Source organism: Pezoporus flaviventris, unplaced genomic scaffold (genome assembly GCF_033815535.1).
Source record: "Pezoporus flaviventris isolate CSIRO_AGI_PZ_B2104156 unplaced genomic scaffold, CSIRO_AGI_Pfla_v1 ptg000036l, whole genome shotgun sequence".
Taxonomy (NCBI): Eukaryota; Metazoa; Chordata; class Aves; order Psittaciformes; family Psittacidae; genus Pezoporus; species Pezoporus flaviventris.
The window spans coordinates 35,525,906-35,553,266 of record NW_026892584.1 but is presented as its reverse complement, the minus strand read 5'-3'; the positions used below and the strand labels follow the sequence as shown (position 1 = coordinate 35,553,266).

At 50.2% G+C, this 27,361-nt stretch overlaps 1 pseudogene; it reads left to right on the top strand.

Annotated features, from left to right (window-relative positions):
* Positions 1-5,005: 5,005 nt before the first annotated feature.
* On the top strand, positions 5,006-9,424 carry LOC133274817 (alpha-1-antitrypsin-like; annotated as a pseudogene).
* The last annotated feature ends 17,937 nt before the right edge of the window (positions 9,425-27,361 follow it).

Sequence of the window (27,361 nt, the reverse complement as noted above, 5' to 3'; positions counted from 1 at the left end):
GAGTTTTCAAAGCTGGAGTTTTAAAATTACACTGTTTAAGTTCCAGCAGGGCTTATGCATAGAAACAGGACTTGGCCAGCAAGTATCAAGTACCTTTTCTTTCAAGCAGCTGCCAAATGAAAGCAAGAAGTACAGATTATTATTAAGACAATTTGGCTTTGGTTCGTAAACATGGATTTAGAAAACGTTTCCAGCCATTCTAGTGTAAGAAGTTTGCTTTCCACATGACACAGGAAACTCAATAAAATACATAAATTTTAGTTTTTCTCTGAATCAATTAATACTATACATGGACAGGAAACTTTCGAAGATTTAATGAATGAAAAAATGGGTTCATATCCTTTCTTTACTGATGTTTTGGAGCTGAAACATTTTCTTCAAGCTAGGCAGCTCATACCAGAGACACTTAGAGTAAAATAGCATGAGTGCAGTCACATATTTAGGAATGAACTACAGCGTAAATCAAAGTAGCAGTGTAGGCACATTTTGCAGGTTATGGTCTCCAGAAGCAGGCCCTGTGGTGGACTAGCTGTTGGCTTATAGAACCTCTGCGAAGATTTAATGAATGAAAAAATGGGTTCATATCCTTTCTTTACTGATGTTTTGGAGCTGAAACATTTTCTTCAAGCTAGGCAGCTCATACCAGAGACACTTAGAGTAAAATAGCATGAGTGCAGTCACATATTTAGAAATGAACTACAGCGTAAATCAAAGTAGCAGTGTAGGCACATTTTGCAGGTTATGGTCTCCAGAAGCAGGCCCTGTGGTGGACTAGCTGTTGGCTTATAGAACCTCTGCCAACCTCCCTCATAGGATGATGGAACTCTTAAGGCCACCATCTCATGAGAACACTGATAGCTGAAGTAAAGAGAGGCAGATTCTGAAAGAGCTTCAGAACATCAGAGTGTGACTGTTTCTAAACTGATGCCAAATTCATTGGGGGGGGGGGGGGAAATAAGTTGCATGTTAATTACCCCTTTTGCTCTGATTTAATAGAACAGAAAGTTAGCTTGGTTTAGCATGTTGTAGCAGGTGTCCAAGCTGCATGGTCAGGAAACTAAAGCTGCAAGGCAGGCCACAACATGCCTCAGGAGATGTTTTAGCTGGCAATAAGCTAAGGAGGTATAAGTGCTAAAGACACATCTGGTAGAACAGCTGCTCACTGCCATAGCCTCTTCTCCCTAAACCATGTTAGCCTATGGCAATTATGCCTGTTCAGGAGCAGAAACATTAAAGCGAGCTGTCCCTTCAGTCACAGACTTCTACCTGCTCTGTGTGGCCATAACAGCATTTATCTGCATCCTCAGATCCTGTTTTGATCCATGTAATATTTAACAGAAGTGTAAATGCTTAACACCACTCAGCTGTATGAATAATGAAGTAGAACAGAACAGCCAACAGCCTAACTGTTTTGGAGAACTATAAGCATCCCTTTTTTTCCTGAAAAGCCACATTTGTGCAATTAAGCTTTCTAGCTTATACATTTATGCAATTCAAATAAAGTGGTTTTGTGGCTGGCAAAATAGAACAGTCTGCTCCATCAAGCTCCACCTGACCTACAAAGCTTTGCAAGAGACAGCAACAACTGTACTTTAGTAAGAGAAAAAAAACAAACAAACAAACAAACAACAAAACACAAACTCAAACTACTTAACTGCAAACTTTGGTTATATCCCAAAAGAGCACACAGAGTTCAGCTGTGTTATGAAGAAAAAAGTGCTAAGGCTTTAGACAATCTGCAGGGAACCTAGATGTGTGGCCAAGGCCATGGATCCTGGTAGATAAAGAAATATCTTTTAAGGAAACACAGAAAGGGACTGAGCACAGGCATGTTTTACACTGCTTTACTTGCACAACTCCTTGGCTCTGCAGGATCCTGGGAACTACACCATGCCTTCCTGAGTGGATGGTAACAAGTCCTGCAAGGTGCAGCAGAGGCATAGAGGGACTGAGCAGGCATTTTCCCAGCTGGCTGATCAAACCACACACCTAAACAGCTCATCCAGCCATGAATGCTGGTCAGCCAGCTTCACAGCACTTACCTTCCTTTGGAATAATCCTAGAAAATTGAAACACATTTTTACAAGAAGGCTGAGGCTTGTTGTTTGAGACTACCTTGGTTAATGCTACTGGGTTGCTCTCTTCTGTTATTTGTTATTCTTTGAGAGATTTGTGACTGTACCTTGATTTACTGTTTATGTATGTTACAACAGTTGGATTCGTTCAGTGTCATTTTTGGACACTCAGTGATGGCACACATTTTATACAGCTTTTTCAATTGCTAAATACTACACTAAGCTCCTCACAGAACTTGATAATTAGGTGGTCCTTGGCAGAGATAGAGAGAATTGTTAGCTTGTGAGAAAACACTGTGTCTGAAAGAATACAAGACTACAGCTAAAAGGCACCATTCTTACAAAATTAAATGAGGTAGTCTCTTTATTGATGAGACCAAGAGGACTCATTGGCTTCTAAATAGTGACCAGTGGGGTCTCTACTGCACAGAAATAAAAGATGAGATGTTTAGACTTAAGTGCAGTTCAGTCGGCTGGGTAGCATAGCTACACACAAGCTGCAGCTCCCTTGCTCTGACCTTCAGAGCTTAGTGCTGTGCTGAAATTGTGTATCTCCAGATGAGACTCATCTCCAGATGAATTATTATCTATTTCAGGTAGCATATAGAGCAAAGTAGCTACCCTTGGTACAGAAAAAAAATCCCAAATTGGTACAAAAAAAAACCAAACCAAAACAAGATATTTCCAATAAATATTTGCGTAAGAGTTGCATACCTTGGCATATAACATGACTAGCTAGGCCCCATGGACTTTGCTTTCTTTTTAGACTGGAGAGATGTGAACATACACATAATGATGTCCAAGAAAACCAGCTTCATCAGCATCCAGCTTTTCCGTTCTCGGTAATAGGTATTTGAAGCCATGTAATGTTTAACAGAGGAAAACAGCTATGGGTAAAGCAGGAAGAAACAGCACAACCCATGAGAGAGCAAGACTCTTCTGAATGTAATGTAAGTACCCAGTTATCTTTACCTTTAAGATTTTGATGCAGCTGTATGGCATTTAGGTCATGTGTCATGAATCACATCCACTTTGAAGGGCAAAATCTCGTTTCTAAGCACTCAAATGACAGCAGAATTACTGTCAAGAAATACTGAATAGCAAATTCCGGGGATACATTATTGCAGCTCTAGAGCATAATTCTGATCTGAAGATTTATCCCAAATAGCTCTTTCACATCTAGAAGCCATTTCATTAAAAAGGGGGAAGTATTCTTACTACTAACTGTCAAACCTGTGTTTTATCTATTACTTATACTCCCTAAGGTTTACAACCAGCTAATTGAAACTGAGGTGAATAAGCCATCTTATTTACATCAACATGGTCTAGACAGGATTCACAAGTCAATTTTGTTGTGCCAACCTCCCCCATAAGTCTCTACTTACTCAGATATCAGAGAGCAAAGCTCCGGAAGGACAAGCTAGCTCCTTTTCACCCAAATCTTGGTGGTCAGAGTGCTGATGCAGGGTGGAGGAAATCACAATAAACATCTCATCTGCCCTGCTAAACCAGTGTCTTTCAGTGCCTTTGCCCCTGACTAGGGGGTAAGTAGGTAATCCACGCAATTGTCTTCCTTGAGGCTGTTCTGCTTCAACAGGACATTAGGTGAATGCTATTTGGAGTTGATTTTCTAGCCATTAGTATATTTTTTAAGGTGTAATAGTTCTTACCTGTTTTCTGACAGGTTAGACATCTTAGTACAAATCACTCAAGTATGTTCATGGTCTACCCAGTAAAAGAGAAATCAATAAAGAAAGAAATGGTCACAGTTATCAGAAATGGCCAAGGTGCCATAATCCAGGCTAATTGCTCAGTGCCACTCTGGTTTATTTGCCTTGTGAAAGTAGACTTTCTTGCTGATACAAAGTTTGGAAAGAGGGGCCAAGCCCATACCTGTGATGTCACCAGGATAGGGGGTGTACACACAGAGATGAATCTATCTGGAAGACATCTGTCACATGAGCAGTCATTTAAAATAAATTAACATGTTCTGATCTAACCTAGTATTGAAGCAGAAAATCTTCACAAGTTGTCTTGTGATGTCACTTGCATATGTTAAAATGAGGCAGGAATGAGAGAAAGACTACTGCTTGTGAGTGCTGCAATCTCATATTGCTTTCCATTGACATAGCACTATCATTTCGTATAAGCCTCATTCAATTACTAATAACATCATAATCCTGATAAACATAAAAGGATTAAGATTTGCTCCTGATGAGCTGCCTCACTGTAAAACAAATTTACACAGAGACAGAAAATTAAAAAAAAAAAAAAAAAAGTCTTTTCACTTGCTGTCTCTCTGGGACTCATATTTTTCTTTAATACTGTCCTGGGTTCAGCAGTAGCAGTCATTTTTTCTCCTTCTTAGTAGCCGGTGCAGCGCTATGGTTTCGGCCTGGGAACAGTGCTGGTAACACCAGGGTTTTAACTACTGCTCAAATGTTTAGTCTGACCAAGGACTTTCTGAGTCTCATGTTCTGCCAGGGAGGAGGGGAAGCTGTGAGGAAGCAGAGACAGGACACCTGACCCAAACTAGCCAAAGAGGTATTCCATACCACAGCATGTCATGCCCAGGATGTAAACTGGGGGTTACCCAGAAGGGCTAGTTCACTGCTGGGGTTGGTCTGGGTATTATCAGTCAGCAGGTGGTAAGCGGTTGTATTCTCTTCCCTTGTTGTTTCCCTTATCATTATTATTATTATTGGTAGTAACAGTAGTGGTTTATGTTATACCTTAGTTACTAAACTGTTCTTATTTGAACACATGGAAGTTACATTCTTTCGATTATTCTCCTCCCCATCCCTCCGGGAGAGGGGAAAGAAATGGGGGGAGTGAGAGAGCGACTGTGTGATTTACAGCTGAGCTTAAACCACAACAAATACTCACGTTTCTTTCACCATATGTTTGTTCCTGCAGTAACAAAGGACTTTTGTAGCTGGAGAAAGCAGAACACAGGTAGGCTGAGATGCATAGGAATTATAGATAAAAGCACAAGGATTTTAAAAACACTTCCATTATAAAGGAGCAGCTCAGGAGATAACAGTGATTATCAGATAGTTGTTGAAAATAGTAGCAGATACAAATGAAAGTTGAGATGTTGACAGAGCTGACCTCCAGCATCCAATACCATTTCATCCTTTTTCTATGCAGTAGCTGTGGAGGATGATGAAGGCCACCCTCCTGCTCTGCTTGCTGGCATCCACGCTTCACATCACTGTCCACAGCCTGACCCAGACCGACCACCACAATGAAGAGCCCAAGGTAACTGACTGTCAGGAAGAGCATCCTTGTGAGAGAGATTCTCTTGAGTCCTGCCAACAGGGAGGCCCCAGCAACACAGACTTTCCCTTTAAGTTTTATAGGGAAGCAGCCATCCAGAAACCTGGCAAGAATATCTTTTCCCCAGTCAGCATCTCTACTGCCTTTGCCCTGCTAGCTCTAGGATACAGAGGGAAGGGCTGACCTTTAACCTCAGCAGCACCCAGGAGGAGGAGATACAGAAGGGCTTTCATCATCTCCTCCTCTTTCTGGACTGCCCTGCCAGCCAGGTGCAGCTGAGCACAGGGAACACCCTGTTCATGGACAAACACCTGAAGCCACTAAAAGCATTTCTGAAGGATGTGAAAAAACTGTACAAAGGAGAAGTGGTTTCTTGTAACTTCCAAGATTCCACTGAAGCTAAAAAAGAGATCAATGGTCACATAAAGAACAAAACCCATGTGAATGTAAACCAAATACTTACAGATCTTGATCCGAACACTCTACTGGTAATTGTTAACTACATTTATTTCAAAGGTAAGTTACATAGATGTTACTTACAGCAATACCTCAGTTTCACCTGCACTAAAACAAATACTCCACATTATTTCTGAATTATTTTTAGAAGTTATAAGAAACATTGAAATTTCTCATGCTTTGAAACCTCTTCTACATATACGTTTTCTTACCATATGTTTATGCTCCTACACATAAAATTTCACTCATTTGCAACCTTCAGATTTTAGGGAATTGCTAGAGCACAACAGAACTTGTGAATGCATTGCTGTGGCAATAGTTAACTTCCTCTTACACATTATATTTGTTAGTAGCAGCATGCAGGACATACCTGGAATTTACCTCCCAGAAAAACATATTTGGAAATCGACAAACTTTCAGTAAAACAAATTTTATTTCAAGTACTTTGTTAAACTGGATTCCTTAATCTTAGATGCCCTGGTCTGAGGCATTTCTCTATGATAACAGAATGTATATTTTTACAGGGCAAGCAGGAGGAAAGCTGAAACTTATAAAGTAAGCAGACTACTGTGGAGTTTATTCCATTATTTATTTTCCAATTTTATTTTTTTTCTATTCAACATTAAAAAAAAGAGAACATACTTACAGAATGGCAAGCGGTGATCCCTCTGTATTTGTTCAGTGAATGAACTGGTTTAATACAAAATAAAATATCATAGAAAATTCAGTTGAACAAACATCACGAAATAAACATTTTAAAGATTAAAGCCCTTGAAGCCTTATTCCATTTAACATAATGCAGTTATGAACCCAAAAGTCCAGGTTATTCTTGCATGTAAGCTTTTCTTTAGTGCTACAAGATGAAGAACATATGAAAAAGCATATAAAAGGAGCTTACCATGCTATCTTTTAAAAGGCAGACATCTGCTGTGGAATTTCTTTTACAAACAATATTCTGAAACCAGAAAGGCACTCACTGGATCCTGATCAGCTTTCATTTTCTTCAAATAAAATACAAGGTAATATGATGAAGTTACTTCCTTTAATTTATCCAACATAAAAAGTTGTTGTACAAGTCTATACATAATTTAACCTGGGATATTTAGTTTTTACTCAGCACAGTACAGCAAAGATAAGAAATAACAAGATCTTTAATAAATTTGGAATACTTCAAATATGAGTGTGAATCTTCAAATATGTGTTCATCTATATGGGTTTATCTTGCGTGCATCACTGTACCGTATTACTATATCCTCCTTGAAACAAGCATTCAATTGCATTCTTTCCATTTTGGTTTTAAGCCTACTGGGAAAATCCTTTCAGTATTAAGGGGAATCACAAGGATTATTTCCATGTGAATGAGAAGACCTCAGCTGAAGTGAAGATGATGACTCAAGATGGATTTTATAAAGCATACTCTGACAGGAAGCTCTCTTGCAAGGTGGTGCAGATTCCTTACAAGGGAGATGTTACAGCATCGTTTATCCTGCCTGATGAAGGAAAAATGAAAGAGTTGGAAGATGCCCTGACCAAAGACACTGTGTCTCAATAGAAAAAATCACTTGTAAGATGGTAAATACAGAATTCTGGTTTGATGATTCAAGGTAGATAGAATCCAAAGTCTGAATACTATGATCAGATTTTACAGTTACTAGCCTTTGCTTTGACTGGAGATTTAAACAATGGAATAGGTATATAGGGACAGACCAAAAGACTTGATGATTAGATATTTTCACCAAAATTAAAATCAGCATTGCCTGGTGATGAAGGAAGAGCTCAGTGAGCTGGGAAACTTAATCTTTTTTTCCCCACACATTTTCTACTTGATGTGAAGTGTTTCCATTTCCTTGTCTTAAATACAATGTGCTAAAAGTAGTAATACTGCAAGGTAGCAATCAGATGCCTCAGAGGGGCGTGAATTCCAAAAGAAAAACCTTCAAGGCTAGAAAAAAAATAAAGCAACCTTATTTCTAGACATGCTGGCACCATTGCTGTTTGCTGTCCAACCAAGTGACGGTGTTGCAGAATCATACAAGAAAGCCCAGCTGATGTCTTTCTCCTTCCATACTTCCTTATCATCTTCCAATGTTATGTTTGTTACCATCTTTTTCAGATGTAAAGACTAACATTTTTGCACGGAAGAACCACCAGCAAGTTGGGAGTCTTCAGTCCAAGGCAACTTTCATTGCAATAACTATCATATTTTTTTTTTAATTAACAGCAGGATAGAAGTGTATATTCCAAAACTATCAATTTCCACCACCTATGACTTAAAGAAGATGTTAATGAATCCAGGTGTAACCAATGTGTTTTCTGACTGGGCTGATCTGTCTGGAATTACAGGAAAACCTGATGTGAAGGTTTCAAAAGTAAGTTTATCAGCAGAAACAATGATCTGTGCATTCCTCAATACCCAACTGTCTTGCCTTAAAATAAGTTGTGAGATTTTACTTGTTGCTAGAGCTAACTGATATTCTAAACTAGAACATTTAGCAGATAAAAAAACTTTAAACTCTATCAGACTTCTCCAAGATCTGAGATAAGGATACTGTCTTCCATCTGAAGCAAAGGCTAGGATGGGCTTAGCATTTGTTCCAGAAACTAAACACAGTCCAGTTTCTGTATGTAAAATAAGTGCCCATGGATATCTCTACTGGGAATGCCTTGCATCAGCATATCTAGCAGAAAATGTGGCCTTTTTCTAACATGTGCCTTCTGTAATTTTAAAGGACTTAAAATCTTCTTCTGCCATTGAAGGCTCTGATGAGTGCTAATTATGTGAAATGACCAGACTTGAAGAAAACATCCCATTTACTGAAAATAATGTGAGGAGAAACAGACAAAGTGAAGAGAAAGGCTAGCATTTTTACAACCATTTTGAATGCAGCACTTACAAAATTCTAATGTATTGAGGATAGTAAAACAAAAATATTAAAAATGACCAAAAATAATTTAACAACAACACAAAAAAAGGTATCAAAGTGGAATTTCTAGTGGCAAAACTGTAATGCATGTGCTATTTAGGGATACACATAGAGCAGTTCTGGAGCCCAACTTCCTTTCCCTCTGAAATTGTCATTCCTTGGGAATTTGCTTGAATATTCTACTTTCAATTAATTCCACAAGGTATGCAGTCACTAAGGTCTGTGTTGCATACACGTGTGGTGAGGAACACTGTATGTGAAAATACTTGCTTATTGAGACAACATTGCTTAAAGAACCACCACGACCTATAACCTTCTTCCTGGTTGCTGGTCTACCAGCAATTTTTGTGAATGGCAGTAGATGAATTAACTTAGTGCTGATATGAATCATTTCCCACCCTGACCTCCACGTACAATAATTATTGCTCTATTTCACTGTAGGCTGTTCACAAGGCTCTGCTGAAGATTCATGAGAATGACACAGAGGCTGTAGCAGTCACTGGCACGGATTTTCTTCCTCATTCTGTTTCTCCTGTTACTAAATTCAGCCATACATTTTTGCTGTTAATTGTTGATCAATGTACTAAAAGCATCCCGTTCATAGGAAAAATTGTAGACCCAACTGAAAAATCACTGGTGAGTAGCTGGTCTTACCGAACTAAATTGCATTCTTCATGCAATTCTGATTAAAATGATAACAGTTATTAAAACTTTTCTTTTTGCGAAGAAATGTCACACATACTAGGAGTGTGATCATTCTTAAAAAACTGTTCTTGCTTCCTCTTCCAGTAGAAAGTAACCAGTGAGATACACCTATTAGTGAATTATGAAGAATCTTATAAATCAGCCATTTGACGACCAGCATGTGTCATCTTTGAAAAACAAGGCAAGTACTCAGCTGAAAGAATCTGTTTAAAACATTTTCACTAACTAAAGACTGAACAAAGAGACCGCTCTTGATTTGTGGGTAGCAACGAAGCAAAAACGCTGAGGCTTGCTCCAGCTGCTGCCACCTCTCACCAGGTCGTGGTGCTGGAGGGCTGATGTGGAAATTTAAAATACAAATGCAGTCCACTAAGGGATATATTAGTTCTTCTCTTCCACATGAATGTCATTGCTGCAGATGGGTTATATTTCAATGGGAAAATGATTGCTCGCCTCTTTGAGGATGCCTGTGTCAATATGACATAGAATCGTTAGGGTTGGAAAGGAACTTAAGATCATTTAGTTCCAACCCCCCTGCCATAGGCAGAGACACCTCTCACTAAACCATCTCACCCAAAGCTCTGTTCAACCTCGCCTGAAACACCGCCAGGGATGGAGCATTCACAACTTCCCTGGGCAACCCATTCCAGTGCCTCACCACCCTAACAGGAAAGAATTTCTTCCTTATATCCAATTTAAATTTACCCAGTTTAAGTTTTAACCCCTTACCCCTTGTCCTGTCACTACAGTCCCTAATGAAGAGTCCATCTCCAGAATCCTTATAGCCACCCTTCAGATACTGGAATGCTGCTATGAGGCCTCCACGCAGCCTTCTCTTCTCCAGGCTGAACAGCCCCAACTTTCTCAGCCTATCTTCATAAGAGAGGTGCTCCAGCCCAGGATCATCCTCGTGGCCCTCCTCTGGACTTGTTCTAACAGCTCCATGTCCTTTATATGTTGAGGACACCAGAACTGCACGCAATACTCCAAGTGAGGTCACATGAGAGCAGACCAGAGGGGCAGGATTACCTTCAAACTCCTGGTCACCCTCCTTTTGATGCAGGGCAGGATACAGTAGGCTTTCTAGGCTGTGGGCTCACACTGCTGGCTCATGTTCATTTTCTCATCGACCAACACCCCCAAGACCCTCTCCACAGGGCTGCCCTGAATATCTTCTTTGCCCAAACTGTAGCTGGGCCTGGAATTACTCCAACCCAGGTGTAGGACCTTGCATTTGGCATTAAAATCTTCTCCTGTACCGGAAGTTTTAAAAGGTGTACTTTGCTTTTCCGTGTATTTTTATTTTTATGAAAAAGCAAAGCAATGACCTTGATCTCAAGAGATATTAGCAATGATCTGAGCGTCAAAATAAACTTAATTCAGTTGTCAGCTGAAGGAGCATGACCAGCAGGTCCAAGGAGGTGATACTGCCCCTATTCACTGCTGACAAAAGACCTTGGCCACCCCGCTGCTCCTCGTCCCCAGGGTCTGAGCGTCGTGAGCTGTTGCGCTCCCCCTGGCATCTCCACGAGCCCTGTGTGGCCCCGATGGCCCCTGATTGGAGATTAGGACCTCTCCCTAAGGGCAGCAGGCAGGGGATGCCATGAGGTACAAGCCTATGGGGTTTGGGGTGCTGCCACGAGCCAGGGTGGGTCATTTGTCGCCTGTCACCCACTGATGGCTCTTGCCCTCCCCAGGCCTATCCCGCCCATCCCACCACTTCCACCTCTGGTCCCTCGCATCGCTGGACAATCCCACCCTGTTTTAAAGACAGAGCAAACCCACAGGTAGGGGACATGGGACCCATCCCCATCCCTGGGCTGCAGGATGGCTCTGTCCCAGCAAGGGAGAGTCCTTCCCTGAGTCGGGGTAAAGGGCTCTGCTCCCTGGGCAGGGCAGGGAAGCAGAGATGTGCCACAGAGGCTGAGCTGTGCTTGCCCCAGGCCTGGGGGTTTCACAGCCTCCCCACTGTGCTGCCCCACCTCTCTCTCAGTGGCGCTGAAGCCACATGTGCCGAGTTGCGTGCTGGGTGCTGAGTGTTCCCATACCCTATCCTGCAGGGAGCGGATGGCTGCATGCAGGTACCCCACCTTGCCACGGCAGTGTGGGGGCCAGCATCCCCTCACACACCCGCTGCAGCGCAGCCTGCACCTCCAGCTTCTCCAGCCCAGCGCCCCACAGGCACTCCAGCCCTCCACCCTGCTTCCCAGCAAGGTAGGGATGAAGAAAGAAGGGATCTGGCGGGGGTGACTGAGGTTGGGAGGGCGATGCTGAGCATCTGGGGCGGGGGAGCCATGCCTCAGTTTCCCCAGGAGAGATGGGTATAGAGGGTTGCTTGGGGATGCTGAATTCAGCCCCGTGCTTTAGCCAACGCGTTCTCTCCTCCCCAGCTCGACACGATAGAGCAGTTGGGCCAGGAAAGCCGCAGGCCTGACCCCTGCCCCTCAGCCCCTGGCATCACTGGCCCCCTGGAAGACAGGTCAGCCTCACCCCACAGCCACCTTCGCCAAGTACACCGGCCCCACCCACCCCTCCAGCCCCGCAGGATGGATGCAGTAACCCGGCAGCCAGGCAGGACTGGGGGTCACCGGCTGAATCCCAGCGCTCCGGCACCCCAGCTCCCGAGGAAGTAGCTCCCGGCAGCAGCGACAAAAGGTGATGCTCAGCAAAACGCCTGTGTGGCCTGAGTGAGGGGACCCTGGCTTGGGATCTGCCCTTGGCCCGCGGCCACGTGTCACTGAAGGAGCTGAAAACAGCCCCTGGCCACCCCGCTGCTCCTCGTCCCCAGGGTCTGAGCGCCGTGAGCTGTTGCGCTCCCCCTGGCACCTCCACGAGCCCTGTGTGGCCCCGATGGCCCCTGCTAGGGGAGCCTGTGGCCCCAGAGTGGGGCTGGGGCAGCTGGGCAGTGCAGCAGGAGGAGGAGGATGCTCAGTTGCTGCTGAAGGTGGTAGCAAATTGGCACCTGGGTGGGAAGGGTGGTGGCAGCAGCACAAGGTGAGGGACAGCTCTCAGCTCCCTGTACGGGGCTCTGCCCTCCTCCCTGCTAAAAGCAGGGAACTCGCCCATGTCGTTGCCCTTCTTTTCTGATTGTCAGTATTGCAGTGCCATTTGTAAAGAGCACAGGGCAGGAAGGGGCTTCAGGGCTTCATGCTAGAGTTGGCTTCCTTGGTGTTTACGGTAAGGAAGGCAACGTGTGTGCCTGTACTGCTTCTGGCATCCGACTGAGATCATACCTCGCCCTTAATTCACCAATAAACTATGACATCAGTTAGCTGGGGCCAGCCAAGACTGTGGAGATTTGGTGCCTCAAAGAGCATAGGAGAGCTAACTCCCACCAGAAGTAGGGTGTGTGGACTTCTGAGGCTAGGGTTCAACTCCCCTGGCTTCAGAAGTCTACCGAATAAAAGCTTAACACTGTGTCACATTGAAGCCAAAGGACTATAGTCATCCACCCGTATGCGGCTGTTAAGAGACTGCGCTGTTGACTTCACTGCCTGTGTGGACCACGCAACCTACAGGCTTCAGTCCATGACTGTAGACCCTTGAGCTCTCCTGGAAGCCCTGCTATCAAGCTTAGATGTAGAAACATACGCAGCAGTTACCTATAGTTAGGTGAGAGGAATGCCAGTCCAGGTGTCTGTGGGACTGTAGATGCCCGTGATGAAGTGAGCTACTGCAGAGGATCAAGAGATGAAACAGAGGTTTGTCTTAAGTGCACCAGGCCATATTAACCAAATGCCACGGTACTGGGCCAGTGCCTGTGACAGGCACAGCCTTCATGATAGCATGTAAGTGGCAGTGTAAGGTCACAACTGCTCTGTTTGTGTGAACTCCTGTAGAACACAGAAAGTGTGCAGGATAAGGAATGCACCAGTATGTCAGCATCTGGCAGAGGAAGCAGCAGGGCAGGACCTGGAGGAGATTCACAGTTGGGGATGAGATTCAAATGACATTTCCGAGCTTGAAGCATGATGGTTGCAGACATTAGTCCAGCACTGTGCGGCCAAGCACCCCAGCTCTGCTTAGGCTGCCCTCTAATGATGAACGCAAATACACTCTGGAGGTACTTTGTTTCCATTGCCCAGGAGCTTGGGTCTGCTCCTGCATGTGCCCACATGAGTCCTGTGGGAGAACCTAAGTCCACCTGGACTCCCAAGCCTGCTGAGCCTCTGGACCTCCAGAGATGTTTTGTTAGGTTGTTGGAGCATATTTCATCCACACTTGCATGTCTGGGTTTCTCCACCCGCAGTGGTTTAGGGTGCTACCCACTTTTATCGTAGTACTCCAGTTGATGGAGCAGCCTCCTGGCATATTGATGGTCTTGGGTTCACTTCTCGGTCTGTTTTGCAAGGGTGAGGGTTTGGATCCACCTCTTCCTGATTTCAGAAGAGCCAGAGACATAGTCATGTCAAGGAGCAGCACTGGGTCTGGAAAGCAGTGTTTCTTGAGGCTGTTAGGAAGGCTCTGTGCCTCTTGGTTGCTGAATACACTCCATGAGACAAGTCTTCCCAAATGCAGATAAAGGAAAAGTGACAGCCGTTTTGTGAAGGAAACAACAAGAATTCACTTCATGAAGGAAATTCAAGAATTGACAAGAATTGCCTTTGGACCAGATGTCACAGTGGCAGTCTCTCCTGAACTCTGGCACTGTCTGTGGTGCTTGCTGATGGAAGGGATCAAGACTTGGAAACGGCATAGCACACAGAGAGCTGACATTAGTAGACTCTAGTATGCTCTGCTTGCACATGCCAGCTACGTGGAAGCAGGCTGGCTTGCAGCTCCGTAACTACGTAGAGACCTGCCTGCCAACCTCTGCACAGCCAAAGCTCAGCCTGTCCTCCCTCACCTCTTCCCTGCCTTGCTGCTGCTCTCTGCAAGCCTTTTCAACCTTTGAAAAGAGCTGATCCTACAGTTCTCTGAGGATGCCCTTTCCCTGTAAAGTCCAAATGTCTCCTCCTCTGAAGATAACCTCTCCCCAGTTGTTCCTTATCTTTAGCCAGGTGGAGATGCCCAGGGGGCTGGCAGCTGGGTCTGACAGCCTCAGGGGGAGCGTGCCATGGAAACATGGAGAGATGACAGAAGAATAGGGAAAAGCAGTTGCAATGTGCTACTGCTCCCTCGGGGGCTGCAAACAAGAGTAAGATTAAAAAGACAGTACCAGACATTTCTCATGACATTTCACACCCCAGAAGCATTGTGGTGGGGGAAGAGCAGTCCCTGGTGCAAGTGCCCCAGTGGGCTGTGGTTTGGGAAAGACGCCTCTCTAGGGGCGTTTCTCCATCTGCTCTGCAGCCCTTCACTGCTTGTCACTTCTTTAGTCCCCTAAGGAGGCTGAGTTGGCCATGGGAGGTCAGAGCTGCAAGGCTGGACCAGGCCACCAACTGAGCCATGTCCCAGAGGCCAAAGTCATTGCCCATCATAAGGAGGTTGGTGGTGTGGTATTTCTGGACCCTTTGTTTCCTACTGAGTCTACAAAGACCCAAAAGTGAGATACTGAGGGGGAGTATGTTTGTGTGGCTAACAAAGGGAATAACTGCTTCAGTTTTCTGAGAGGGACATGTACAGTGTAAGTTAATATTCAGGGATCTTTCTACAGCGCCTGGAAAGGGAAATGAACATTGGAGGAGAGATTCCTCCCCCATCTCTGGTGCCAGGTCTTGAAGGCACATACACCTCTGCCTTGCTGCACAGGAACCCTGAAGGATGGGTTCAGTCCAGTTTCCCCATTTCTTTGCGCGTACACAGGTACACAGTGCCGTCCAGGCACCTTAGGGCCCCTAGACATCTGCATGGCCTGGCAGATCCAACACAGGACCGGGGGTAAATCTGTCCCCTTCCAGAGAGGCCAAGTGAGGCAAGGCAGGACGCCCTGGTCTTCTCAGAGAGCACCACTTGCTTAGGTTTAGACAACTGAACCCAGCCAAAGACGTTTCACTTTTACATCGTTAAAGCTGGGTCGGCACGTCTGGTCTGGATCTTGACAATTTGAATAATGAATTCCATGACTGGAATTGTTCTGAGCTGCATATTTATTTTTCTACGTTCGTTCTTACTTCTTTTGTAAGTAATTCGAAAAGCATTTTGTAATGCTTTTCAACTTTTCCAAACACTGAGACAAGGAGGCACAAAAGCGCAGAATGAAATCAGTTCTAAGTAACGTTAAGATTGACGGCTGTGTAATGGAAAATACCTGAGATGCTTGAAGAGAAACCCTTGTAGTTGACATAGTTTTAGGTCCTTAGGACCTTAGTACAAAAAAGTGTAAGAAAACCAGGATGGAAAAACCGGACCTGGGGATGGGAAGTATCTGGGACTAGCAGATGTCCAGGATGGGCGCAGTTAAACTAACTGGTAAGCAGAAGGACAGGATGATTGCTATGTTTGTGGTGTTAATGAACCCATTAAGCTGGTGTAAACATCTACTGGGGAGTATCTGGGCCTAGCAGATGTCCAGGATGGGAGCAGTTAAACTAACTGGTAAGTCGAAGGACAGGATGATTGCTATGTCTGTAATGTTCATTAGGCTGGAGCTTCAAAGGCTGCCAGAAGTTATGAAGATTGTTGGAAGAAGTAAACGACCCTCAAAGACCACCATCATGTTTTTGTATGCACGCGGGAAACTTTCTGGAAAATGACGTAATTCACGCGTAGCCTCCTGAATATGCATGTATGCCCAGTGACTATATAAGGACGGCTTGCATAGCAATAGGGGGATACACGTTAGGAGGAGCTATCCCCCGTGACTCCCGGCGCGGCAATGGAGAACACCTGCTTGTCAACTTGAAGGCTTTGTTGGCGAGTTTGTTGAAGGAGTTTTCTCCGAATCTCTCGGGAGGTTACACAGAAGCCCAGGACAGGTGGGTCGTTTCCAGGAGCTCCAGAAGGGATCAAACCTTGGAGCCAAACCCCACGAGGGATGCGCAGGGCTGGGTGAGGTCTGAAGGCTGTGGATGGGGTTCCTGTGTTTTCCAAGTACTAGGAACAAATCCTGGCTGTACTCTCTGAGCGTAGCGTGGCTGTTCAGCCTGTTGCAGGAAGAGAGTCCTGTGCTGAGAGGATTATGGAATGCATCCACTGGAGTGCATGAAGTTCCCGCAGAGGTGTTCAAGCCCCCTTGTTCTGAGCTAATGCTGGACCATGCTTTTCATCCTGGAAGCCGGTGTTCAAGGTGTGAGCAGCACTGCTCTTTTCTCCCAACTGCTTGGCAGACCTGGCAGAAGTAAGGTCAGGGCTTGTTGCCTGCTATTGCGCTGCTTGGGCTTGCTTTTCCTAGGCTGTGTTTGGGTAGTAACTGTGGAATGGCAGCCCCAGTGACCAGAGGGTTGAGCTGGTGTCCCCCGGGTCGTAGTCAGCACCACAGCCTGAGTTCTCCTCAGCCTTTGCTTCACACCTTACCCTGACGAGAAGCCAGACGCAGCTGGCTAACCTGAAGCCAGGAGATGACTTAAAATCCCTACCTGCTTTAGGAAAACTGGCACTCTGCATTCACCGGCTCCCAAAGGCTACGGGGAGACGGTGGGTTGGGGCTGGTGGACTCAAGGACACAGCATCTGCCTGTCCTGACACAGCGTGGGCCTTGGTTGCCACCCTGTCAGCAGTGAACCTCAGTGCTTTCCGTTCTGCCCCAAGGTCCTTCCCTTGCTGTTGCTGCCTCACTGTGCTGGGGTGGCCCCATGCTGGTTTACGGGTCTTGCAGCTTCTGCCAGCCCTGAGGGCTGTCTAGAAAGCACGACTAGTCCCTGGGGGTGGCTGCGGAGCTCCTGAGCCTAAAGCTCTGCCAGTTCCTGAAGTGAAGGCGTAGGATCCCTCATAAGAGGGTGAGCTTCCTGCCCCGCTGCATCTTGTCCCCACCTCTTCATGCCTACTCCCTCTCGGAATTCAATCCTCCCGGCTCAGGAAAGAAGACGGCACAGAGCAAATCTCTCTTTAATGACTGAAAATGAATCTCTCATCTCTTTGAAAAGAGCAAGGCATCTGTTCTGCCTCTGGCTTGCCCGCCCTCATTCTCCAAGAGCCTCACCACAGGTGGGAGGCGTCCGTTCTCCGGCATGGTGGGACCTGGCGGTTTCTGCGGGAAAAGATGTTCTTGGGGATTCTTTCTGTCACTACTTGTCCGATGTGTGAGTGCTTCCAAGATGTTTTGGAGTCCTCTCCTTCCTCGGGTTGTGTGGAAGCTTGTGTCTGTCTGCGCTGCTTTTTCCTGGTTGTGCAGCTCTTTGCTCTGGAGGGAGATGCTCAAAATGTGTGCGGTGATGCTGTCAGCAGCAGCCTTCCCCCCAGCATGGCCACGCCTAAGGGAGAGAGTAAAACCTGTCCTGCTTTTGCCACATAGCTCTGCCGTCCTCGGCAGGACAGCTTGCCTTTCTGGGGCGCTAAGGTTCCCTGGGCACGGGCTGGCGGAAGCGGGGTCGGGCCCGGAACCGTCAGCCATGCGCTAGAACTGCGGGAGGGGAGAAGGCCGCGGGGCGTTGCCTAGCAACGGGTGTTTTCCGCAGCGCCGCCCTCTGTGAGCTCAGGACAATGGGCGTCGGGGAGCGTCGAGGTCAGTAAAGAGGGCAGGTGGTGGGGCAGGGTCAGCTGCTGCAGGTACGGGGCCGGGGGGCGCAGGGAACGGGGGTCAGGGGGGCCGGCGGTAGGGCTGGAGGGCGCAGAGGCGGCGGGGCCGGGGCCGCGGCATCCCTGAGGGAGCGTGAGCAGGAGGAAGGCTGCCGGCTGCCCGCTGTCTCTCCTACCGCCAGCAGGTCAGACTCGTGTTGTCGGCCATAGCGGCAGCGATGGCTCTGCTCAGCTTGACCCAGCTGCTGGACGCCGCCTTTGGGACGCCCGATGTCGAGGCCGTGAACTTCCGAGCGCTGCGCAACCTGCTGCAGGCCATGCTGGGGCACGTGGGCCTTCAGGATCGCTCCACCCGAGGCTTGGAGCAGCCTGTGGAGCGGGACAGGGCAATGACCCTGGCTGCGGGGAACCAGGCCCTGCAGCCGGGTGAGCAGCTGCCTGCAAAGGACCCACTGCAGGACACCCCCAGCGGCTCCGAAGCTGATGTGGCTGCCGGCGTGGGGCAGCTGGTGGAAAAGGTAGAAACTGACGAGAGCAGCAGCTCCGAGGCAGAGGCCCTCCCCAGTCCCCTGGGTGCTCCCCCACTGAAGCGCCTCCTCCTGCAGGGGTGTCTCTTTGCCCTTGGCATCAGTTTCAGCGCTCCTGCTCAGAGTTCAGCACGGGCGGGCAGGCAGGGCTGGATGCAGCCCTGCTGACAGGGGTTTGTGTGATGGCTTCCACTGGGGCAGGGTGGGGACCAAGTTCCTGGTCTGCAGGGACCCTCCCGTGGGGCTCATGCCTGCCACCCTCCTCTCCTAGGACACGTCTGTCTACCAGGATCTCCTTGAGGAGATTAGCCAGATGAAGGAGGCGCAGTCCCGCAGGCAGGAAGAAATCCGCATGATGCAGGAAGAAATCCGCATGATGCAGGAAGAAATCCGCATGATGCAGGAGGCGCTTGGCTTGGTGAGCTGCTGCTGGTGTCCCCAGGAGGGAGCTGGCCTCTTGTTGCCCTGCCTGCATCACCCCGCACCTCCCTGCGGACCCTGTCCTCCGGCCTTGGGTGTCACCCAGTGTGAGGGGCACTGGGAGGGGAGAGTAGCAAGGGCGTCCCCAGAGGGAAGCATGGGAGCTCACCCACCCTACGTGGAGCCCCGGGGAGGGCAGAAATGGGCAGCGCTGCCTGCAGCTCAAGCTGCTGGTAGAGGTAACTATGTGTGTTCGCCCAAGTGGCGCTAAGGCCCTTCTTAACTAAACACCCGTTAAAGTAGCATGGGTGCTGGGAAGGAGGGTCAAGATCTACTGGTGCAATACAGCAGCAGCCCCCAAGCACAAGCCTGCCCAGCGTCCATCTGTCTAGTGCCCAGGTTAAGTTGCAGGTGCTTCTGTTCAGTCTTGTTCTTGTGTGCTGACTGCCGTCCTTCTCCTCGCCCCGCTCTAGGGGAACCTCCGGGACACCGCTGGCCGGCTGCCAGGCCTCTGCAACCTAAGGACTCTGGCCAGTGATGTGGTATGGTTACAAGCACGCCGGATCCTGCTACGGTGCAGGAGGCGGCTGCATCCCTAGGGGACCAGTGCAGGCGGTATCTCTGCATTAGGGCATGGTCCCCAGCGGTGCTGGCTGTGAGGGGGAGTGCTCCTGTGGGTCCCGCCGTGCCCCTGGCTACATGGCGGGGGTAAACCCTTGATCCCTTCCTTCCCCAGCAAATGCTGAAGGAAAGGCTGGGCCTGTACCCAGACCCGGATGAGGTGACCAACATGGTGCACTGGGATGTGCTGGAGGATTGCCTGGTGGGCAGCAAAGGAGACCAAGGAAGAGATGGAGGAAGACCCAGAGGAGAACAAGAAGGAGACCAGTCTGCCACCACCAAGCCTCCCACTTCAGATATGGACAGCCCACATGGGGCAAGCTCAGTGCTGGGATCTAGAGACAGCTCGGTGGAGCTGAAGGTTCCAGGGACAGCTCTAACGGCCCCTAAGCAGCAGGCAAGCGTTCCCTCAGATCAGAGGAGGAATGCTAGCACCACAGCGATGATGCAGACAGTGTGTCAGGACACACAGACCAGCAGCTTGGGGGCACAGCCAACCCAGCCAGAGTCCACGGGCACCCAGACCACCACCCTGGGGATGCAGCCAGAGCCCACCGTCACTCAGACCAACACCTCAGGGGAGCGGCTCGGCACACAGCTTCACCAGGAAGGCCCCCTGGCAGCAGGGACTCTCTTGCCGACGGCCCAGGGATTCGTGATCCCGCTCGACACTGATCCCAGGGCCACGTCCCACTTGCAAGAGCTGGCCTTGCCCTCGCGCTCCAGCAGTGCCTACCACAACGCCTACAATTGCTACGTGGAGACGGTGGAGGCTCTCAAGCAGATTGGGGAGCTCAGACACCTCTGTGCTCCCCTGAAGGAGCAGGTGGCCCAGCTAGAAGCCACCAAATTGGACGCGACTGAACTGGAGAAGCTGCGCCTGCTCCTCCAGGATAGAGGTGGGAGCTCTGGGAGGCTTGTGGGGGGTGCTGGAAATGCTGCGTCTGGAGCTTGTTGTGCTCAGAGCCTGGCCCGTAGAGTGAGACCCCTTCACTGACAGTGTGTCCCCTTGTACCACGTTCTTCTAGGCCAGGAGAGCGTTGCCAACACGCTGGGTGACCTCCAGGCCCCGGTGACATCCCTGCAGGGCCTGGCCAGTGACCTGCAGGGCTTGTCCAGGGACCTGCAGGGCGTGGCCAGGGACCTGCAGGGCGAGAAGGGAAAGGTAAGGAGTCCCCGAGGGAGATGCAGGGATGCTGCGAGAGTTGGGCACGGAGGAGGCAGCTGGAGAGCCCCTGTGCTGGGATGACACAGGGGCCATGCCCTGACTCTGCCCCCACTGCCGTTCCCAGATCAGGAAGCTGGAGAGTGCCCTTGGCAAACTGGAGGCAGCCAGAGCCAGCTGGCAAATGGACCTCAGCAACCAACGCAGCCTGCCATTGGGGTAAAAGGACAGGAGAGGGTTTCGTACCCTGTGGGGCTGCAAGGGAGCCCAGGAGGGCTGGGAGCATCCCATGATGGGGGGTGACGGATGCCCCCTGAGCAATTAAGCTTCTGAAGACTAAGCCTACCTCTGTCCCCGTCTCGCTGGCCAGGTCCACACCGCAGGAGGTAAAGCGGGACAGGAAGGATCTGGCAGAGAAGCAGCAAATAAGCAAGGCTGCACTGGATCAGTTGGTGGCCCAGACGGGCGAGGAGGAGCAGGAGCAGGTGAGGTGTGGGGGGAGCTCTCACCACCCGCTGGTTCGGTGAGGTGGTCCTGGTGGGGTTCCCAGGCACATCCCCTGGCTTGCTGGGGCCATGGAGCCCCCACGGCTCCTGGGATTGTTGGTTGCATGTGTCCCATCTCAGAGGTGATTCCTCTTCCCCTTCTGCAGCTGGAAGAGCTGAGCGTGATGGAGAGCACGGGGCAGGAGGAGACAGCATGCCCCACCTGCAGCAGCAACGTCAGCACGCGATTGGGGAAGCTTCTGCAGCGCTATGAGAAGCTGCAGGGGTTGGTGGACTCCCTTATGTCAAGCAAGAAGAGGGGCAAGGTGGTGAGGGAGCTGCCAGGGAAGAGCCAGGTAGGGAGATGGCAGCATGGGGGACTTTGGGAGGGGTGTGCCAGAACCATGCCCGGCTGTTTGTGCTTCGGTGTTATGTGGTGGAGTTCCTTGCTCCCCCCCACATTATCTTGTAAAGTCTGCAGCATAGAGGGGGATTCAAGCCATGCTGCAAATGTCCTGCTGGCACTGAGAGCCTATGGCCACTGGCCCAGTAAGCCAGGTCTGTCCCCGTGGGGCAGCCAGCCCACCTTGCGTGGCACTACCTTGTTATTTTCCTCCCTGGAGCAGGACCAGGAGGCGCTGAAGCGTGTGCAGGCTGCCATCCTGCAGATGCAAGGGGAGTATGAAAAGCTCAACTCTGTCACGGGGAGGCTCCTGGATGACAGTCGCCAGCAGCAGAAAGATATCGAGGTAGATGGCTGAAAGCCCCATGGGCTTAGGGCCTCCTCCAGGCAGAGCCCAGGTTGGGGACCGTAAGCGAATTTCCCCGTGGAGGTTAAAAGTACCTTAACCCAGAGGATTCTTGGGGGGGGGGGGGGGGCGGGGGGGAGAAGCAGGAGTGCTCCTGCCACAATGTCATATGATGCTTTCTGTGTTGGAAGGGTCTGTTCCAGTCCATGGAGAGGCTGGAGAAGGAGAAGGCAGACAAGGAGGACCTGGAGCTGGGAATGGATGAGGTACAATCTCAAGGGGCCTAAGCACCAGCCAAGGGGGTCCTGGGCAGGGTGACAAACGCCCCTTGTCCCCTGGGAGCTTGGTGGCAGAGCTGGTCTGCGGGAGGGAGGATTTCTAGCCCAGCTGCAGGTCCCTCCGTCTCCCCCCGTGTCCCTTGGGCTGGTGGGACCGACCCCGTGGTGGTGATGGGGCGAGTGGGAGCACACAGCCGTGGGAGGGGCACAGTGGTCCTGCAGAAGTGCTATTGCCTCTGCCCCTGCGATGAGCTGACCCTGGCTCTTGCACCTCCGTCCTTTTGCCACCGTTCTCCTGCCTTTCCCTGTCGCTAGAAAGCAGAAAAGGGCGCCTTGGAAAGCAAAGTCAGTCGCAGCCAATTTGAGGCGAGCCTGGAGCTGCTGAACAGGAGAAACCAGGAGGTGCTGAGCCGGGTGACAGGCCAGGAGCATGGGCTGCACGAGGTCCAGCAGCAGCTGCGGGAGGAGATGGCCACCAAGGTGAGGGGCGGCTCATCACCGCTGCACAAAACTGGCACCTTCGGGGCTTGGTGGCCCAAAGCAGCATCCTCCTGAGGATACCTGCTCCTGGCTTTTCTCTGGGGATGCAGTCTCCCATCCCGGAGCCGCTGGCTGAGGGAGTGTGTCTGTCTGTAGCTGGATCGCCTGGAGCTGGGGCCATTCCAGCAACGGCTGGAGGAACAGTGGAAGAGCAGCCTTGAGCAGCTCAAGAAAATGGCACCACTGACGGAAGCTGACGATGCAGCTGGGATTAGGAAGTGAGTGCAACAGGGACAGCACTCGCCTTGTTCCTGCTTTCTCCTTGCCTGCATCCCCTGTTCCCATGGTGCTCTGGGTGCCTGTGGCAGTGGTTCCCACGGCATTGGAGGTTTTTGGGTGCTCCCCTCTGTGGACTCCTCTGTGCCTAAGCTGAGGTGGAGCTTTTTCCAGGAGGCAGCCCGCAACCAAGCACTCTCCCCTCATCCTATCGCCTTTCTTCTGTAACCAGCCAGCAGCTTGGGACCTTGGGGGGGAGGGGGGGGGGGGGGGCGGGGTTAAAGCAGGCTCAAAACCAGGTTTCCCAACTCACCCAGCCCTTTCTCCCCTCCCCAGGCAGCTGCTGGCGCATTTCCAGTGCCTGTCTTGTGACAGGCAACTCAGCATGCGGGTGCCTGGCTCGTAAGTAGCGCCTAACACAGGCGCATCAGGAGTCTGCATGGGTGGGATGGGGGGAGATGGGTGCTGGTGGTGCTCCAGACCAGGCATGGGGTTTGGGGCGTCTGCCTGTGAGGGTCCGATCGTGCCCAGCGCCTTCCACAGGCCTGCCCATCAGCGGGAGGATTAGGACCTCTCCCTGAGGGCAGCAGGCAGGGGATGCCATGAGGTACAAGCCTATGGGGTTTGGGGTGCTGCCACGAGCCAGGGTGGGTCATTTGTCGCCTGTCACCCACTGATGGCTCTTGCCCTCCCCAGGCCTATCCCGCCCATCCCACCACTTCCACCTCTGGTCCCTCGCATCGCTGGACAATCCCACCCTGTTTTAAAGACAGAGCAAACCCACAGGTAGGGGACATGGGACCCATCCCCATCCCTGGGCTGCAGGATGGCTCTGTCCCAGCAAGGGAGAGTCCTTCCCTGAGTCGGGGTAAAGGGCTCTGCTCCCTGGGCAGGGCAGGGAAGCAGAGATGTGCCACAGAGGCTGAGCTGTGCTTGCCCCAGGCCTGGGGGTTTCACAGCCTCCCCACTGTGCTGCCCCACCTCTCTCTCAGTGGCGCTGAAGCCACATGTGCCGAGTTGCGTGCTGGGTGCTGAGTGTTCCCATACCCTATCCTGCAGGGAGCGGATGGCTGCATGCAGGTACCCCACCTTGCCACGGCAGTGTGGGGGCCAGCATCCCCTCACACACCCGCTGCAGCGCAGCCTGCACCTCCAGCTTCTCCAGCCCAGCGCCCCACAGGCACTCCAGCCCTCCACCCTGCTTCCCAGCAAGGTAGGGATGAAGAAAGAAGGGAACTGGCGGGGGTGACTGAGGTTGGGAGGGCGATGCTGAGCATCTGGGGCGGGGGAGCCATGCCTCAGTTTCCCCAGGAGAGATGGGTATAGAGGGTTGCTTGGGGATGCTGAATTCAGCCCCGTGCTTTAGCCAACGCGTTCTCTCCTCCCCAGCTCGACACGATAGAGCAGTTGGGCCAGGAAAGCCGCAGGCCTGACCCCTGCCCCTCAGCCCCTGGCATCACTGGCCCCCTGGAAGACAGGTCAGCCTCACCCCACAGCCACCTTCGCCAAGTACACCGGCCCCACCCACCCCTCCAGCCCCGCAGGATGGATGCAGTAACCCGGCAGCCCGGCAGGACTGGGGGTCACCGGCTGAATCCCAGCGCTCCGGCACCCCAGCTGGCGAGGAAGTAGCTCCCGGCAGCAGCGACAAAAGGTGATGCTCAGCAAAACGCCTGTGTGGCCTGAGTGAGGGGACCCTGGCTTGGGATCTGCCCTTGGCCCACGGCCACGTGTCACTGAAGGAGCTGAAAACAGCCCCTGGCCACCCCGCTGCTCCTCGTCCCCAGGGTCTGAGCGCCGTGAGCTGTTGCACTCCCCCTGGCACCTCCACGAGCCCTGTGTGGCCCCGATGGCCCCTGCTAGGGGAGCCTGTGGCCCCAGAGTGGGGCTGGGGCAGCTGGGCAGTGCAGCAGGAGGAGGAGGATGCTCAGTTGCTGCTGAAGGTGGTAGCAAATTGGCACCTGGGTGGGAAGGGTGGTGGCAGCAGCACAAGGTGAGGGACAGCTCTCAGCTCCCTGTACGGGGCTCTGCCCTCCTCCCTGCTAAAAGCAGGGAACTCGCCCATGTCGTTGCCCTTCTTTTCTGATTGTCAGTATTGCAGTGCCATTTGTAAAGAGCACAGGGCAGGAAGGGGCTTCAGGGCTTCATGCTAGAGTTGGCTTCCTTGGTGTTTACGGTAAGGAAGGCAACGTGTGTGCCTGTACTGCTTCTGGCATCCGACTGAGATCATACCTCGCCCTTAATTCACCAATAAACCATGACATCAGTTAGCTGGGGCCAGCCAAGACTGTGGAGATTTGGTGCCTCAAAGAGCATAGGAGAGCTAACTCCCACCAGAAGTAGGGTGTGTGGACTTCTGAGGCTAGGGTTCAACTCCCCTGGCTTCAGAAGTCTACCGAATAAAAGCTTAACACTGTGTCACATTGAAGCCAAAGGACTATAGTCATCCACCCGTATGCGGCTGTTAAGAGACTGCGCTGTTGACTTCACTGCCTGTGTGGACCACGCAACCTACAGGCTTCAGTCCATGACTGTAGACCCTTGAGCTCTCCTGGAAGCCCTGCTGTCAAGCTTAGATGTAGAAACATACGCAGCAGTTACCTATAGTTAGGTGAGAGGAATGCCAGTCCAGGTGTCTGTGGGACTGTAGATGCCCGTGATGAAGTGAGCTACTGCAGAGGATCAAGAGATGAAACAGAGGTTTGTCTTAAGTGCACCAGGCCATATTAACCAAATGCCACGGTACTGGGCCAGTGCCTGTGACAGGCACAGCCTTCATGATAGCATGTAAGTGGCAGTGTAAGGTCACAACTGCTCTGTTTGTGTAAGTCCCTTATACCCACGTGGACCTCAACAGGGCTCGGAAAGAGGATGTGCACCACCTCGGCATGGTCTGTTGAGGCACCGCTTGGGCAGGAGCAGTAGTGGCACTTGATAAACGTTTTGTTAGATCATTATATTCCTAAGCTTTATTTCCTGCTACCTATGCCTGATGGCATAAATTCTTGAACAGCAAGGCCCATCCAAGGCCCCCAGCTTCTCGCTGCTTGAACATGGAGAAGATCAATCAGAATATAGAGAGGTGACTCGGGGATTTTCTGTGTGCGTGCAATACCTTTTTTCTCTGTTTGCAGATCCAGCTGATCCGGAGAGCAGTGCGGCTTCTGACAAGCGAATGATTCTTAGTGCAGCACAGGACTAAAAACCCATGTGTTGTTTCTTACTCTTGAGAGCCCTTTAAAAATTATGCTTTTGAACATAGTGAAATATTTTGTGAAGATGACAAGGCTTCAAATAAAAATGCAGATGCAAGCACATGCGCAGGAGAAGAGCACCGTCAGAAGATTCCCCTTATTTATTCATTTCTGCCATGGGTTTGCACCTACAAAGCTAAAATACTTCTTGTAGCAGATCATTTCTGGTTATCTCTATTTTTGCTTCTGATACCGGTAGTGAACTCCTGTAGAACACAGAAAGTGTGCAGGATAAGGAATGCACCAGTATGTCAGCATCTGGCAGAGGAAGCAGCAGGGCAGGACCTGGAGGAGATTCACAGTTGGGGATGAGATTCAAATGACATTTCCGAGCTTGAAGCATGATGGTTGCAGACATTAGTCCAGCACTGTGCGGCCAAGCACCCCAGCTCTGCTTAGGCTGCCCTCTAATGATGAACGCAAATACACTCTGGAGGTACTTTGTTTCCATTGCCCAGGAGCTTGGGTCTGCTCCTGCATGTGCCCACATGAGTCCTGTGGGAGAACCTAAGTCCACCTGGACTCCCAAGCCTGCTGAGCCTCTGGACCTCCAGAGATGTTTTGTTAGGTTGTTGGAGCATATTTCATCCACACTTGCATGTCTGGGTTTCTCCACCCGCAGTGGTTTAGGGTGCTACCCACTTTTATCGTAGTACTCCAGTTGATGGAGCAGCCTCCTGGCATATTGATGGTCTTGGGTTCACTTCTCGGTCTGTTTTGCAAGGGTGAGGGTTTGGATCCACCTCTTCCTGATTTCAGAAGAGCCAGAGACATAGTCATGTCAAGGAGCAGCACTGGGTCTGGAAAGCAGTGTTTCTTGAGGCTGTTAGGAAGGCTCTGTGCCTCTTGGTTGCTGAATACACTCCATGAGACAAGTCTTCCCAAATGCAGATAAAGGAAAAGTGACAGCCGTTTTGTGAAGGAAACAACAAGAATTCACTTCATGAAGGAAATTCAAGAATTGACAAGAATTGCCTTTGGACCAGATGTCACAGTGGCAGTCTCTCCTGAACTCTGGCACTGTCTGTGGTGCTTGCTGATGGAAGGGATCAAGACTTGGAAACGGCATAGCACACAGAGAGCTGACATTAGTAGACTCTAGTATGCTCTG